At 36.9% G+C, this 18,166-nt stretch overlaps 1 protein-coding gene across 1 annotated transcript in view; it reads right to left on the minus strand.

The window, feature by feature from the left end:
• Window positions 1–11,744, minus strand: part of ARHGAP32 (Rho GTPase activating protein 32) — a 265,244-nt gene extending 253,500 nt beyond the window's left edge. The window contains exon 1 of the mRNA XM_055304940.1: window positions 11,722–11,744. The gene's annotated coding sequence lies outside the window, so the exon portion shown is untranslated. The remainder of the gene's footprint in view (window positions 1–11,721) is intronic.
• Window positions 11,745–18,166: the final 6,422 nt, after the last annotated feature.

The following is an 18,166-nucleotide window of genomic DNA, read 5'->3' on the forward strand; positions in this document are numbered from 1 at the left end:
ATAAAATCCTTAAAAATAATAAGTATTAAAATGGATATGATCAGAGCCTTATATGCCTACTCACAGTCAGTTCCAATTTCTGAATCAAATATAAACCCTTGTAACTCATTACTTTATTAATTAAAAGAGGAAAAGAAACTCACACAGCCCAAATGCATATAGATCTTTGATCATTTGGTCCCTATTCTAAAAACTAGAAAAAAGTTCCCAGAGTTATTGTAATGATCATGTATTTTCAACCTCCCAACATAGTCTCAGTTTTATTTATTTTTTTGAAGATTTTATTTATTCATTCTTGAGACACACAGAGAGGCAGAGACACAGGAAGAGGGAGAAGCAGGCTCCCTGCAGGGAGTCTGATGTGGGACTCAATCCCCGGACTCCAGGATCAGGCCCTGAGCCAAAGGCAGATGCTCAATCGCTGAGCCACCCAGGCGTCCCTATAGTCTCAGCTTTAAATGACATATTCTGCATGATGACATGTATCATATGGGAATTCGGAACACATATTACTATATCCAGAATGTTCCCAACTTCTCTTCCTCCTTCCTCTTCTCTACTTTCCAAAGAAAATAAGTGAAATTATCAATGATCAACTCAGAAGAAAAGTAATTACTATTTTACTTTAAAACCTTGTGATTTCCCCCAACTGAATCAACATGAAATGGAAGGGGAAAAGAAGGCAGGATATTGAGGAGAAATTTCTTCCAACTGACAATATCATATTACTAACAAAGATCATTGCCTTTAAATGTCATACACAGATGATTCATTCTTCCAGATGGATTCGTCTTATTTTTATTTCACTATTCCTGTTTCATCTTTTTGAAGCAAACTAATTCCTAAACATGGCATCTACAGAGCTGGTCATGATAAACAAAACAGCTGATTACTTACAAATGAGAAAATTAAGCATCAGAGCAATTAAATACACACATTTGAACTAAATATTTGATTACCGCGCACTGCAGTGATTTATGGTAAAAGTGAGCACTGATTTCAAATGTGATGCATTATGTGTGTACCAAGAAATTATTTTCTGTTTACTCAACAAATCTGAAAATCCATTAAGAGGTTAAAGGTTCTGACTGGGTTCTCCTGATAGCAGTAGATAAGCCACTATTTCAGTCAGTTGGTTGAAAGATGTATATACAGTAGAAGTTAGAAGGCATACAAAATGAACATTAACTCCACCTAATCAGTTGACAATCACCAAGGGTCAGCTAAGGCCATCTTAAAAGAACAAAACTGGAGAACTTAACACTAAAGTTAACAAACCCTGCTATAAAATTATACTAATTAAGACAGTATGATATTCACAAAAAGGAAGAAAAACTAATAGAACAGAATACAAGAGTTCAGAAAAAATCCACACATATTTGATTACCTGATTATGACAAGGCTGACCATGTGGTCCAGGGGGGGAAAGATAATCTTTTTCATCAATAGTGTTGATTCGACTAAATCCCTGCATGGAAAAAAATGTACTATGACCCCCCCCCTTTCCCCCATATTCTACACAAAAATCAGGGTAGATCTAAATAAAAAAGGTAAAACAATAAAGCTTTTATAAGAGAAAATAGAGATCATCAGCTCTGTGATACTAACAGTAGATGAAGATATTCTTTAACAGTAGCCAAAAAAGCACTAACCATAAAGGAAAAGATGACAAACTGAATCATATGAAGACCTATACCTCAAGAGACTTAAAGGGTATAAGACTAACTCAGAGAAGAGGATAAGATATTCACAAGTATGAAAGGATTAGTATCCAGGATACAAAAAAAGGAGTCCCACAAACAATAAGAAAAGACATACAACGCAGCATAAAAATGAGCAAAAGACTTAAACAGGTGCTTCACAGAATATACACCCACCAGAATGACTCAGTTAACAACACTGACAATATCCAATACGGGTGAAAACATAAAGGAGCTAAAACGCTCGTACACTGCTGATACCCTATGATCCAGCAATTCCATCCCAAGGTATATACCCAACAGAATACTTACATATGTTTACCAAACAATATGTATTAGAAATGCTCTTAGCAGCAGTAGTCTTAATAGTCAAAACTGGAAACAACCCAAATGCTCAGCAAGAGTAATGAGATAAATAAGTTGGAATACAGTCAGTCACACAATGGAATTGCTAAAAGCAATGAGAATGAACGATCTATAATTATAAGTAACAATGTGGATAAATCTCACAGAGAATGCCGATAAGAGATGCCAGACACTAGAGTATATTCTGCATGATTCCATGTATACGACACACAAATACAGGCAAAAACTAATCTATACTGTTAGAAGCTTGGAGAGTCATAATCCTCAAGGGCAATAGAGGAACTTCTTTGTTTACTTGATCAGATGCTGGTAACACAGATTTGTTTGTGAAGTCACAGACCTATATGTGTATGATCTGTGTACTCTCCCCTGTATGTATATTTCTTTTTAAAGATTTTATTTATTCATGAGAGACACCTAGAGAGGCAGAGACACAGGCGGAGGGAGAAGCAGGCTCCCTGTGGGGAACCCAATGCAGGACTCAATCCCAGGACCCCGAGATCACGACCTGAGCCAAAGGCAGATGCTCAACCACTGAGCCCCCCAGGCGCCCCTCCCTGGTATGTATATCACACATGAGTAAGTTTTATAAAGGAGGGTGTGGAAGGACAATCTCCACAATTCATCTTGATACAGAGGGAGATCAGGTCATCGGTCAGATTCTCGTTAACCAATCCAGACAACCCTAATTGTGCTGTATCTTCCAGAATCCCCTTCATTCAGAAGGAGCTCTAATAGTTTGAACATAGATTATGGGCCCAGATGAAGCCAGAGATTTGAAATGAAAGAGGATAAAATGACAGCGGGAAATGCTAAACTAGTTTGAATACTTCCTTGCATGTCCTTCAAACCTCCAGCAGTAACCACTATCCATCCAGCTGGTTATCCAGCTGGTCCAATCAAATCTAAAAGACAGAAATAATCCCCCAAATCCTAGGATCTTCTGGATTTGAAGTCAGATAAATCCCTTGTTAAATTATTACCAGAAGATTCCAAATCTCCTGAAAATACATCATAATGGGCATATAAATTATTTTATCAGTTAGGAATAATATTCTGATGTGTGTAACAGGAAGTCCAAATTACAGTGGCTTAAGCGAGGTAGGGGCTTACTCTTCTCATGAAATGGAAGTTCTGAAAAAGGCGCTTGCTGACGGTCTGGCAGCTGAAGAAAATATGGGCTAAGATCTCTGTAAATCTCTCAGCTTTTCTCTGAAAGTCTCTAGAATACTGGATCAGCTTCAGGCATCATGTATAATTTCCAGGCAAGAAGAAAAGAAATGGGTAGAAGGGCTTCCCAAAAACTTCAGACATCTCTGCCTACCCCCTCACTGACGAGGACTTTGTCACGTGGCTACTCCAGCTGAATGAGACACTAAGAAATATTTAAGATAGGCATACTTCTGTTTGTAACAAAACGTGCATCCTATTAGGAAGGCAAAGGGGAGAAATGGATATTAGAGAGGCAATCTGAAATCTGCCCCAACTATGAGGAGAACTTAATGTGCTTACCAATATTGAATACAGTGTATATATATTTTTTAATCTAGCAATTCACAAGATGTCCAGATTGTTTTCCTTTCATATTTCAATTTTAATCTTTTTTTAAAAATTACCAAAAAGATGAACAAAGTTCTCTAAAATAGTTCTTGGATTTGGTAAGTTAATAATGAATCAAAAAAAAAAAAAAAACCAACAGAACTTCTTAAATCCTAAAGAGAGTATTTATTTTCTGACAAACTTTTTTCAGAATAGTGAATTCTCAGTCTGTCCTTTTCTGACTTAAAAAGCATTATTCATCACTCAATCAAATTAACTTCACTTAGCATTTGCCATTTCATAAACTCAAGTAACATGGCACTCTTCTGACATAGTTACCAGAACACAAACTTTTCCTCTCGAAAAAGTAGGTGGAAATAATGCCATATTTAACCAGTATTTCTCATATTCTTCAGCCCTCCTTTTTATCTTTTTTTCTGCATTATGCAATGCATTATGAAATGCATTTCTGCATTATGAAATGGGGTGGACTATTCAAAAATTCTTTTGTCTAAAAGAGTAACTTCACACATTTCACGCAACATTCTAAAAAGGGATTGTTCAATTCACGAAATGTTGCATGACAATTCTATAGCATTTTGTCAAATACAGTCTCTGTATCGTGCTAAGGTTTACTTGTTCTCAAAAATATATCCCATTAAACCATCACAACAAAGTTCAGTATGTATCGCAGGAAAGATTTTAATTAAAATAAACCAAAGCTAAAACTGAATAAAAGATATACATCAGTTAACCTAAGGAAGTTTAATTTTTTTTAATTGCTGAAACATTTAAGGATTGCCTGGTCTACCAGATAAAGATCATCCAATGCCCGCAGTTGACTGTTCTGATTCCATTCTCTGGTTTCCTTCAGATTGGGATCTGAAAGAAGGCTCCTCTGTAGCTATTTGTACCTTTTATGTCCCTCTTTTCATCCTGATCCAGCTCCCAGATCCCATTCTTTCAACCATCTTCCCTGATGGTTGCAGCTACAGTCCTCCCCATTCTACATGTCTACCTCCACAGAGTAGCTGGTCTCCAGGACAATGAACACATGCAGGCCCTAGTCATCCGAGGCATTTTTCTGCCTGTAAATTGTTCTATTTCATAAAAGTAGCTGATAAGTCAAAACATAAGGCTACACCTCCTAAGTAATTTTTCATATGGAATATAATGAATAAAATTCTCCAGGTATCAGTTAAAAACTTATGTTAAACTTCTCATAAATCTATATTAACACATATACACATTAGGAAAGTTACTAAAAATTATTTATAAAGTCATTTTTCTGAGCCACCCAGGCTCAGTTAAGCATCTGACGTTGGTTTCGGCTCAGGTCACAATCTCAGGGCGGTGAGATCGAACTCTATGTTGGGCTCCATGCTCCACAGGGAATGTGCTTAGGTTTCCTCGCCTCTCCTGCCCCTCCCCCTGTTCATTCTTTCTTTCTCTCTCTCTCCCAAATAAATAATAGAAGAAGGCATTTTTCTTATGATAACTACCATACTAATTTTTCACACTTTACCCTTTCTCACTCACAAAGTTGCTTATGAAGTCAAGACATTTCAATCTCCATGGCTACAGTTAAGGAATATGATCTCTGATCTCTGCAGTTTATTATAACCTATAGATCAATTTATGGTCTGACCACTAATCATAAAAAGAACTACCTAAAAGTGTATGAAAAGAAATGTACACAGGCATAATTGATGGCAAAGAGGAACTACCTCAAACCATGTGCACTATGTAACAGTGTATCGCCACAATGATTTCAAATACAAACACCCTGCTTTATTAATCATAGTTAAAAGAGATATGCACCTTATTAAGCAAGAGCCAGCTTTTCTCCAAAATGGTAACAGCAGGACTGATTCCTCAGACTCCTGAAAAACAGCTTTGAAACAAAACCTTGTTACCTGAGCCCAGTTTGAACACTGGCTAGCACAACCAAGAGAAGTAAACTCAAAGGCTGAGTGACTGTTTGTCTACAGAAGAGATACTTTATGGTATTCCCTTAGTGAGAGATGTTACTAGATTTTTATTAACTACCTTGGGAGAAAACAAAAAAGAAAGTACTACAAATGCCATTATTCCTACTTTCTCACACACAAAAAACACCTCTTTTCCTGAGTATTTATTAATTCACTCATTTACTTGACAAATATTTATGGGTTTCACTCTCTGAATAATGCCCGACCTTTAAACAATGTAACAGAAAACTAAGGAATTACTGTGACCCAGATACAGAAGGATTTTTCAACCAGCAGAGCTGGAGGAGAGGTTTTAAAAAGATAACAACTGCAGAGGAAGGAATCCACAAGCCTCCACCAGCCTTGTCGATGCATAAAATGGCAGTAATTAATGTTGTTGCCTTTTTTGTAAGTGAAGGTAACATTTTCATAGAGACTATCACTTTGAGATATGAATACCTGAGTAGATTTAGCTGTGTGGACATAAGATTCTTCTGAGACTAATAAGAATTTCTTCCAATTAAGCGTTCGTTGTTGGCTTTTTTTTTTTCCTTTGGTTTTTACTTTTTTGTTTTTCTGGAGTAGGGTCATTCAGCAATTCTGTAGAAAGCAAGGGGAAAGCATATCCCAAGTCTACTGGCAGCTTTTCCCATCCTCAAACAATTCCTTGTTCAGATGCACAGCCACAGAAGTTCAAAGGTCACTGGCATCTTTGTACTCAGTTCCATGGTAGTTACAAACAAACTTTTGTGCCCGTTCCTTCAATGACATGAGCTGCAACAACCACACTGACTGAACTTTTACATCTGAGGCCTGCATGTGCATTACTTAACTGAAGGGCCACAGTATTTCATTTACGCTTCAACCATAAATTATTAAAACTCTTTTGTGAACAAAATAATTTATTTACCTGGGCATAAATGAATGTTGATTCTAGCCAAACACAAAGACCATCACTGGTACTAATGGTCTTATGATTTCTTGTCATAATTATCATACTTGTAAAGCTTTCATTGACTTTGTTTTTCAGGATTTTTCTCATCTTGTCCTCTATTTTAAATAGTATACGATAAAAAGTAAAGAAATGCATAATGGGATTTTATACAAAGTTATAAATCTAAAAGTTCTTTCTTAAAATCTGACAATAAATATGCTTTAATAAGAGCTCTCAAAGTTATGAAGTTTACTTTAAAATAAAAAAGAGCCTAAAGCATAAATACAAGTGCATAATAAAGTACAAGTAATTTTAGCTTTATCTGCACACTTTAATAACTCTAAAATTCATACATTTAATTGTTAAAATTATCCATTTAAACCACCAATTTTTAAAGAAATTCCTACATCTTGCATGTGCTAATAGTAATCTCCAAAATCTATTCTTAATACAGTAAGATACTGTTCATTTAGCTGAATAATCAAAAAATCATTACACATCCCCCAAAAAATTAACCAATAGGTAATCACAAAAGGAAGTGCATGGGCACATTTGAAATTTTTCTACCAGCAGAGCCTGGAACTAACTACACAGACAAAAACTAAACCAAGATGTTGAAAGGACTTTGCTGATACCAAGATAAGAGAGTGTAGTCCACACAGAAAACTTTCCATAATTGTTTCTAACTAAGGCAAATGCTTCCAAAAGGTTGGCAACACTACTTAAGATTTACTGAGCCACCAATACTGTGCTAAACATGATTCTCCCCAGAGAAAACAGGTCCAATCTCAGATTTTTTACTTTCATGGGCACAAAGTGCAAAGGAAGACAGCTGAAAGAAGCAAAAAGAATAAATCATATAGCAAAGACTATAGGAATACAGAAATAGTATTGAAATTGATATAAGGTGGCTCTGAACAGGACCAAACAGAAGAAAAAGACTTTAAAGGAAAAAGAAAAAAGTCATTCCAGATTTTGCTGCATAAAATTAATTCAGAAACATTTCTAAACCACTAGTGCCTTATAGGCTGACTTAACCAAGAGTTTCTTTTTTTGTACTTCTAAAGTCCATAACCCTAAAACACTAAGAATATTATGTTTCAGATCATTAATCTAGCTAAGACTAATCTGAAAATTTTTCTAAAACTTTTTTTCCTGCTTCAGAATGTTCCGTCCTACTTTCAAGAGGTTTGTTCACCTGTAACACAACAGCTCCAGCTACATGAATTTATTAGTTATATCATGCTAAAACCAGGGCCCCTATGTTGGACAGTAATGCTAGAAGAAAAAGACAGTAAAAGCCAAATTATCCTATGCTAAGCAAGCAGGGATGAAGAATTCACCAAATACTTTTCATGATATACACTTAAACAAATAAATGTATGAAAACCACTTCCTATCAGGAGCAAATTGTTGATAAAGCAGTTTGTTCTAGGAATCAAAGTAATTTAGATTCTAAACATCTCCCTAAATGATTCCTAGAGTATTAATTGTACAGTGGGGAAAAAAAGGGCAAACTAAATACAGTTGACCCCTGAACTCTACAGGGGTTATTAAGGTGCCGATCTCCCACCCCGCACAGTTGAAAATCCACATACAACCTTAAACCTAAGTCTACTGTTACTCAAAAGCCTTACTTAACTATAACATGAACAGCTGATTAACACATATCATATGTATCACATACTGTATTCTTACAATAAAGTAAACTAAAGAAAATATTATTATTAAGAAAATCAAAAGGAAGAGAAAATAAATTTACAATAATGCAGGTATTGTTAGTGGACAAAGTCTGCAGAGGTGGGCCAGGCAGGGACAGGCAGCAGCAACAGCAAGGCCTGCTCCTGGGATGGGAGGTTCTGAGGACTGGCAGCCTTGGGTCAGTGGCAGACACCTAGTGTGGGGGCAGCAACAGCATCCTGGAGGTGCAGCACAGGTGCCCCCCCACACCTGGAGGTAATCCATGGCCTCAGGCCATCTGCAGTTCTGGCCACACTTGAGGGAAGAGACAGTGGAGGCATGGGGCTCTCCGCATGGCACCATCCCTGCCCTCTGGGCACTTTCCTCCACTTCAGCCTTGCCCACTGCCTGCCAGCCCAGGGTGCTCCACCCAGCCACCCCCATCAGCACATGGGGAGAGCAACACCCTTGCCTGTTCTGGGTCCTGGAGGGCTGCTGAGGCCTCAGAAGGCCTCTCTGTGTACTCAAAAGCCAAAAGGCACAACCTCTGGACCAGTCACTTTCGATTCCATCCTGCGGTGACTGGGGTGGGCAGCTATAAATAAATGCCTGATGGCTTTTGCTATCAACTCGTAAAAAAAAAAATTTCCAGGGCACCTGGGTGGCTCAGCGGTTGAACGTTTGCCTTTAGCTCAGGTCGTGATCCCAGGGTCCTGTTATCAAGTCCTGCACTGGACTCCGTCTGCCTATGTCCCTACCCCCCTCTCTCTCTGTTATCTCTAAGTTTTTTAAATCTTTAAAAACAAATAAATAAATACATGTCTAACTGGACCCACACAGTTCAAACCTATGCTGTTCAAGGGTCACTACATATTAGAATCTTATTTAGTAGAATATTAACATGCTACTGGCAATGATATATACAAATTTCTTTTACTACTAACCTTGGAAGAAACAATCTTCAAGTTCTGATGATTTTTAAAACTAAACTTATGGATGTTTACATTTAGCATTACCATATCACAATATGATAAATGGAGCTTTATATAAAAGGAGGAAAAACGTCTGCCCCTCACAGACAAGTTAAGAGAAAATATGGAAATCGGACAAGATGAACATTTTGTTCATAAACAAAATAACAATACTTAATAACTTATTTATTATTTATTACAATATTTACTTATAAACTTATTGTTCATAAACAGTAAGCGATACGTATGAAAGACTAAATCAGGCATGCTAAACAATGAAATTAAAATATAACTCTTAAGCTTTGAGTTTTTCTTCAACTTGTAAAAAAAGTTTGTACTGCATTTAAAACTATTCTAGGGATACCTGGGTGGCTCAGTGGTTGAGCATCTGCCTTTGGCTCCAGTCGTGATCCTGGGGTCCTGGAGTTCTGCAACGGGCTCCCTGCAGGGAGCCTGCTTCTCCCTCTGTGTCTCTGCCTCTCTCTCTGTATCTCTCATGAATAAATAAATAAAATCTTTAAAATCTTTTTAAAACTTTTAGGGATGCCTGGGTGACTCGGCAGTTAAGCATCTGCTTTTGGCCCAGGGCATGATCCTGGGGTCCCGGGATGGAGTCCCGCATCGGGCTCCCTGCATGGAGCCTGCTTCTCTCTCTATGTCCCTGCCTCTCTCTGTGTGTCTCTCATGAATAAATAAATAGAATCTTTAAAAAAAATTTAATTATTCTAGGTCTCTCTCTTTTTTTTAATTTCTGACAATATAAAGAGCATAAAAAGCATGTTTTTTATCTCTTACAAATACATTTCTAATAGGTAGTAAATATCCACCAAATTAATGTTATTAGTTTAACCAACTTACAAATAAAAAGCTGTTAAAGCTAGCTAAAGCTACTGTTATAAAATTATAAAATTATTTCAAAATACAGTTTTACACACTTTGGTAAGTTTTTAAAATAGCAGGTCAGAATGTATCCCAAGAGATAGAATAGTTGAACATACATGTGGGGACCTATCTGTTTTCCCAAATGAGGTAACAACAAAGTCAGTTACTATACACTAAAAAGAAACTAACAAAAAAGAAAATACATATATACAATATACACCAAACATATTTTTCCCTAAAAAAAGAAAAAGCATTTTTTAAAAATCTGATTCAAAAATGGGCAGAAGACTTGAACAGACATTTTTCCAGAGAAGCACTACAAACAGAAAACAGGTACAGGGATCCCTGGGTGGCTCAGCGGTTTGGTGCCTGCTTTCAGCACGGGGTGTGATCCTGGAGTCCCAGGAACAAGTCCCACATCGGGCTCCCTGCATGGAGCCTGCTTCTCCCTCTGTCTGTGTCTCTGCCTATCTCTGTCTCTCATGAATAAATAAATAAAATATTAAATAAAAAAATAAGGTTCCATTAAAAAAAATGAAGAAAAAAAGAAAACAGGTACACAAAAAGATGTTCAATATCACTAATCATCAGGGAAATTCAAATCAAAACCACAATGAGGGAAAAAAAAAAAAAACAATGAGGGGCAGCCCCGGTGGCTATGGAAAACAGTACGAAAACTTCTCAGAAAATTAAAAATAAAACCACCATATGATCTAGAATCCTCACTTCTGGATATATACCAGAAGGAAATGAAACCACCACCTCATGTTCACTGCAGCATTACTCACAATAGCTGAGACATAGAGAGACCCTAAGAGTCCACCCACAGATGAACGGATAAAGAAATTTTGGTGTGAATGTGTACATAGGAATACCATTCAGCCAGAAAAAAGAAAGGAAATCCAGAGCGTCTGGAAGGAGGCATACTCAGTTGAACACCTGACTCTTAGTTTTGGCTCAGGTCGTTATCTCGCAGTCATGGGATTGAACCCCGTGTCAGGCTCGGTGTAGAATCTGCTTGAGATTCTCTCCACCTCTGCCCCTCCCCTCGATTGCTCATATGCTTTCTCTCTAATAGATAAATAAATCTTAAAAAAAAAAGCATAAAAGAAATCAAATCCTTTAAACTTTCTTCCTTTTTAAAAACGTGTATACCATATCCTGAATAGGAATCAGTATCTCTTACTGTTGCTAAACTTAAAATATCAGCCAGCTACACCAATTTTCAAGCATCATGGGCCGTACTTAACACCAGTAGATGGTAATTAGTTGAGGATTACAGTTTTAAAATATATATATGTATATATATATACATATATACTATTATTATAAATAGAGTAAATTTGTGGGAGACACTCCATTAGGAAAAATAATTTTTAAAACAGAATGACTTATTTCTTAAAGACCTTACTTTAAGAATGCTGAAGCCCAAAAATACCATCTTTCACAGTTAACAAATACTGCTGACATACTTAAATTAAAATCAAATCTCAAAGAATAAAATCCTTACAACTAACTACAAAAATCCTAATATCTTTATCAATGTCATTATCTTAAAATACAAGATGTGAACTGACCTTAAGTTTAAAACCACTGTAGGACACAAAGAAAAATGACTGTCTCTTGACACTTATCCTTAGATCCTTTGTAGAGAAATTGAAAAAAAAAAAAAAACTTACTCTGGGTCAGTTGTTAGGCTTTCAATTAGCTTCACATATCAGCACTAAAGAAGTCAAGACTTTCTCATATTTTACACTCTAACTCTGCAAGGGAAAAAAAAATGGTTCTTTGTAGGGACGCCTGGGTGACTCAGGGGTTGAGCATCAGCCTTTGGCTCAGAGCGTGATCCTAGAGACCTGGGATCAAGTCCCACGTCGGGCTCCCCACACAGAGCCTGCTTCTCCCTCTGCCTGTGTCTCTGCCTCTGTGTGTGTGTGTGTGTGTGTGTGTGTGTGTGTCTCATGAATGAATAAATATTTTTAAAAACATTTTTTTTTGTAATCACAAACTGAACCTCAAAGATATCTAAATAAGTTCCTGGTTTTCACACTGACATCGGTGGCAAAGCATCAGGTGTTCTCCAAACATCTGTTTTTAAAACTATAACAGAAAATGCCTGGGTGGCTCAACAGGTTGAGCATCTGCCTTTGGGTCAGGGCGTGATCCAAGGAATCGAGTCCCATGTCAGGGTCCCTGCATGGAGCCTGCTTCTTCCTCTGTCTGTGTCTCTGCCTCTCTCTGTGTATCGCTCATGAATGAATAAATAAAATCTTAAAAAAAAAAAACACCGTAACAGGCACAAATTCTTAAAACCATAACACACATGTTTTCAACACACTGGAAGCCAGAAATGTATGAACTGTGTTACCATTCATAAACAAAAACAGGTAAATATTATACATTATTTTACAGATGAATATATACTAACAAAATGCTAATCACCGGTAGAAACACTGGAGGTCCACCTAATATTCTGCTTGGGGAAAACAGGAGTCTTGTTGCCAAGAGTTTGAAAATTGGGGGCTCAGGGTTATTTGTAATTATGATAGATGAAGAATGTATTAACCAACCTTATCTCATAAACATTTTACAATACATATGTGTATCAAACCATCACCTTAGATACCTCAAACCTACACAATATTATGTCAATTCTATTTAATAAAGCTGGAGAAAATAATTATTGTTACCAGTACACAAATACACCAAGTTATAAGCCTAAGGCACAAAACTCCAGTTGGAAAGTTCTGTCATGGCAGGAATCACATCTATTTTGCTCATCTCTATACTCCTAGTACTTATATACTATTTGATAATCAATATGCACTCAATAAATACCTACTGATAAATGCTGCCACTGAAATCTTTAGGCAAAAATATGTACCTGACCCACTAACACAGGAGAACTTCTTCCCACTACATGCCCGTATAAATGGGCTGCTGCCAGGTATCAAAGCAAATCTGGGTTGGTTAGTAACTGTAACTCAAACAAGATATGATTAATTTTTCACTGTTCAAGTTTAATTCTATTAAAATCATATTATAAATGAAATAGTATATTATTTATTTATAGTTAAAATAGGTGTGGACACCTGGGTGGTTGAGCATCTGCCTTCGGCTCAGGTAGTGATCCCAGGGTCCTGGGATCAAGTCCCGCGTTGGGCTCCTCTCAAGGACCCTGCTTCTCCCTCTGCTTGTGTCTCTGCCTCTCTCTGTGTGACTCATGAATAAATAAAACCTTTTAATACATTTTTAAAAAGACTTTGAAAACCACCAGCTTAGTACCTGGAGATGGCAACCTATCAGGAGGGGGGTGCAAAGTTGCTGACACTTATCCTCCTGGGAAAAGATAACCACAAAAAAGACATCAGAATCCTAAAAACTTCTTTCATCCTATAGTACCAAGCATAAGATTACTTTGAGGTTAATTCTTAAAAAGAAAAAATATATGTTAGTACTCCAGCAGTCACACCTCAATGTCAATCACCTCATCTACAAAATCACCATGAGTATGGACATATATGATTTGCAACAAGGGTACCAAGACTATTCAGTCAGGAAAGGACAGTCTTTTCAACAATGGTACTGGAAAAACTGGATGTCCATATGCAAAAAAAGTGAAATTGGATCCATACCTTATACTCTCCAGAAAAAGTAACTCAAACAGGATTAAATATCCAAAAAAAGAGCTAAAATAATAAAACTCTTACAAGAAAACATAAGGAAAAAACTTCATGACGTTGACTTGTCAATGATTTCTTGGACAGGGCACTTTAACAGGCAGGCAACAAAAAAGTAGATAAGCTTGACTTCATCAAAATTAAAAACTTTTGTACATCAAAAGACTCTATTAACAGGATGAAGGGGTAACCTACAGAAAGGTAGAAAAATATCTGAAATCATGTATCTGGTAAGAGACTGATATTCAGAATATACCAAAAACTCCAACAACTCAACAACAACAACAAAAAACAAAAACAAAAAATAGGCAAAGGATTTGAACAGATATTTCTCCAAAGATGATACTCAAATGGGAGACAAGCATATTAAGAAATGCTCAATATCACTATCATTAGGCAAATGCAAAACAAAACCTCAATGAGATATCACTTCACATCCAGTAGGATGGCTACTAACAAAAAGATAAAAAAATAAAATAATAGAAAATAACAAGGTTGATGAGGAGGTGAGAAAAATGAGAACCCCTGTGCACTGGTGGTGGGAATGTAAAATGGCAAACCTGCTGTGGAAAACAGTATGGTAATACGGCAGTTCCTAGAAAAATTAAAAACAGAATTACCATATGAATCAGCAATTTTACTTCTGGGTACGTATCTAAAAGAACTGAAAGCAGTATCTCAGAGATATTTGCACATTCATGCTCATAGCAACACTATTCACAATAACCAAGAGATGGAAGCCACCCAAGTCTCTATCAATGAATGAACAGATAAACAAAATGTGGTCAATACATACAATGTAATATTATTCAGCCTCAAAAAGAAAGGAAATCTTATCACATGGTACAACATGGATGAACCTTAAAGAACATTACGCTAAGGGAAGTCAGCCACAAAAAGAAAAATGCTTTAAGATTCCACTTATATGAGGCATCTAAAGTAGTCAAATTCATAGCAACAGGAAGAATGGTGGTGACCAGGGGCTGTGGGGAGGAAGAAGTGAGGGGCTGTTGTATAATGGGCACCGAGTATTGGTTTTTTAAGATGTAAAAGTTGTGGAGATCTGTTCACAACAATGCAAATATACTTAATACTACCCAACTATACACCTAAAAATGGTTAAGATGGCAAATTTCTTATGTAAATTTTACCACGATAAAAAAAATAGTATGCATGGGACACCTGGGTGGCTCAGCAGTTGAGCATCTGCCTTAGGCTCAGGGTGTGATCCTGGGGTCCCAGGATTGGGTCCCACGTCGGGTTCCCCGCGTGGAACCTGCTCCTCCCTCAGCCTGTGTCTCTCATGAATAAATAAATAAAATCTTTAAAAAAAAATTAGTATGAGTAACTACTTCAATGGCAACTGTAATGATTCAGTCAGTAATATATGCAAGGGGCTTAAGAATCGTTCCTGGCATTTCAAAAATAACTAAATAATGTCGGCAGTTGATAATATTATTAAGACATATTTACCACTTAATGAAGACAAATCCTGAATTGAGAATTATAAAGAAGATTTCCTTGAAAAACAAGCAGAGAATTTAATAAGTACCATAGGACTACGGAACCTGTAATCTTAGTTAGAGTGACCCCAAGTAACTTAAGTTTAAGGAGGTGGGTACAGCAATCTAGATCATTGGAACACAAAATCTAAGTATGGGAAAGTTATTGTGAAGAAATTGGGAAAAGTGCTACCTTGAGGCTCTGGTCATACCTTGAAAATCAAGAACAAGAGAAAAGAGATAGAACTTGCATTAGAATGCTAAGCAACCATTCCTTCAAATCTGAGTTTAACCAACAAATACAACTCCTCATAGAAATCATTTTGGCTAGCAAGTTGATACACGAAAGCCAGCCTGGTTGCTTACACTTCACAAGATTTTTTTCTCCACCAAAAGTTCTAACAAAAATAAGCATTAAAATATAAAAAGCCCAGTCTTCACCACTCAGAAAGCCTTTGGGATTAAATCCCAGATTCTCTACAAGAAACATAGAATTGAAATGGATAAACATTGGGGCTCCTGGGTGGCTCAGTTGGATAAGCGTCTACTTTCGGTCAGGTCATAATCTCAGGGCCCTGGGATCAAATTCCGCACCAGGCTCCCTGCTCAGCAGGGAGTCCGCTTCTCCCTTTCCCTCTGCCCCTCCCCTCCACTCATGTTCTCTCTCTCAAATAAATAAAATCAAAAAAAAAAAGAAAAGAAAAGAAAAGAAAGAAAGAAAGAAAGAAAGAAAGAAAGAAAGAAAGAAAGAAAGAAATAGATAAACACCATGCTCTTCTCTCATTGACCACCTGCTCCCAAGTAGGGAAGCAGACAAATGAAGAATACAGACTACGGAGGCACAAGAAATTCTGTATCACTCATACATTCTAATACCTGTCATCATGACAGTCAGCTAAATACACATACAAGGTAAAACTCTGACTACTTAAAACCCTTAGAACAGAGTTTCTTAACCTCAACACTACTGACTTTTAGACCAGATAATTCTTGGAGAGAGTAGGGAATGTACATGAGTAATATTAAAGAATCCATTATTCCAAATGTAAGAATGTATATCTGGGGAGAGCCTGGCTGGCTTGGTCATACATGTGTCTCCTAATTTCAGGGATGTAAGTTCACACCCTAAGTTGGATGGATATATTACTAAAACATAAAATCTTTTTTTAAAAAAATGTTAATCTAGGGATGCCCGGGTGGCTCAGCAGTTTAGCATCTGCCTTCGGCCCAGGGCACGATCCTGGGGTCCTGGGATCAAGTCCTGCATCGGGCTCCCTGCATGGAGCCTGCTTCTCCCTCTGCCTGTGTCTCTGCCTCTCTCTCTGTGTCTCTCATGAATAAATAAAATCCTTAAAAATAAATAAATAATATAAAATTAAAAATTGTTAATCTGAAAAACATCCCTTTCCAAAACCAAGATAAATGTTTACAAGTCATTTCACAATACTTAAAAGAGTAGCACTGAGGAAAATTTTGAGGTCAAACACACCTAGATTTGAATTCTGAATCAATCCACCATTTAGTTGAGTAACTGAAGCAAAATGACCAGGTTTTTTAAAAAAAATACCATTATTAAGATCAATACAGAATGAACACTAAATAAAAAGAGAATTTAGTTATAGGGCACCTGGACAGCTCAGTCAGTTGGGCATCTGCCTTAGGCTCGGGTCACAATCCCGGGGTCCTGAGATGGAATCCCGCACCAGGCTCCCTCCTCAGAGGAGGGAGCCCCTCCTCTGAGCAGACCCCTCTGCCCCTCCCCCATGTTTGTGTGCTCACTCTCTCTCTCTCAAATAAATAACAAATATTTTTTAAAACTCAGCTTTAAGTGCTAGAACTTTTTTATAACTGGTTTATGAAAAAAATATTTCTAAAATATACATCTTCCTACCTTAATGTAATCTAACCTTCTATAAACAATTTAAAGGCAACCATTTTGAACAAATGTCACTGTAATAACTACAGTTGACCCTTGAACAATTCAAGAGTTAAGGGCACAGCCACTACACAGGCAGATATAACTTAAGACTCCCCAAAAATTTAACTGCTAATTGCCTATCACTGACCAGTAGACTTACCGGTAACAGTCAATTAATGTATATTTTATGTTCTATGTATTATATACTGTGTTCTTCCAATAAAGCTAGAGAAAGTAAGTTATTAAAACAAAACCAAAAAAAGTTATTAAAATCATAAGAAAAATATATTTACAGTACTGTACTGCATTTATTTTTAAAAATCTGCATGTAAGTGGACCTGTGCAGTTCAAATTTATGTCATTCAAGAATTAACTATAAAGGGCAACCCAGATGGCTCAGTGGTTTAGTGCCGCCTTCAGCCCAGGGCGTGATCTTGGAGACCCGGGATCGAGTCCCACATTGTGCTCCCTGCTGCATGGAGCCTGCTTCTCCCTCTGCCTCTCTGTCTCTCATGAGTTAATAAATAAAATCTTTAAAAAAAAAAAAGAATTAACTATAAATATGACACAAATCTAGGAATGAGAGCTACCACAATAAATAATACAGATAATCAAATTTCAACACAATGGATCAAATAGCAAAATAAAAATAAAAATAAAAAATAAACCTTTTAATAGAGATTAAAAGTAAAAGTGAGTCTTGAGGTTAAAAAGTATCAACAAAGGCAGATGACATAACAGAAGTTGGGATAGAAAAACTCTACAAAAAATGTAATTGCCTGCATGGCCTAAATGAACCAGAAGTGATAGGCTGTCCAAAAAAAATTCAAGAAAGCCAATTTGGGTTAGTAGAGAGAATGTAACAAAATAAGAGTCAGAAGAATGGAGTTCTAGTTTCAACTGCCCTACTTGACTGAGAATATGTAGCTACATAAAGCCACTTAACCTACATCTATATCCTCATTAATAAGAACAGCACAAACCTACTTTGACACCTCCAACACTGTCAGGCAAACCAAATAAT

Source organism: Nyctereutes procyonoides, unplaced genomic scaffold (genome assembly GCF_905146905.1).
Source record: "Nyctereutes procyonoides isolate TBG_1078 unplaced genomic scaffold, NYPRO_anot_genome, whole genome shotgun sequence".
Classification (NCBI taxonomy): Eukaryota; Metazoa; Chordata; class Mammalia; order Carnivora; family Canidae; genus Nyctereutes; species Nyctereutes procyonoides.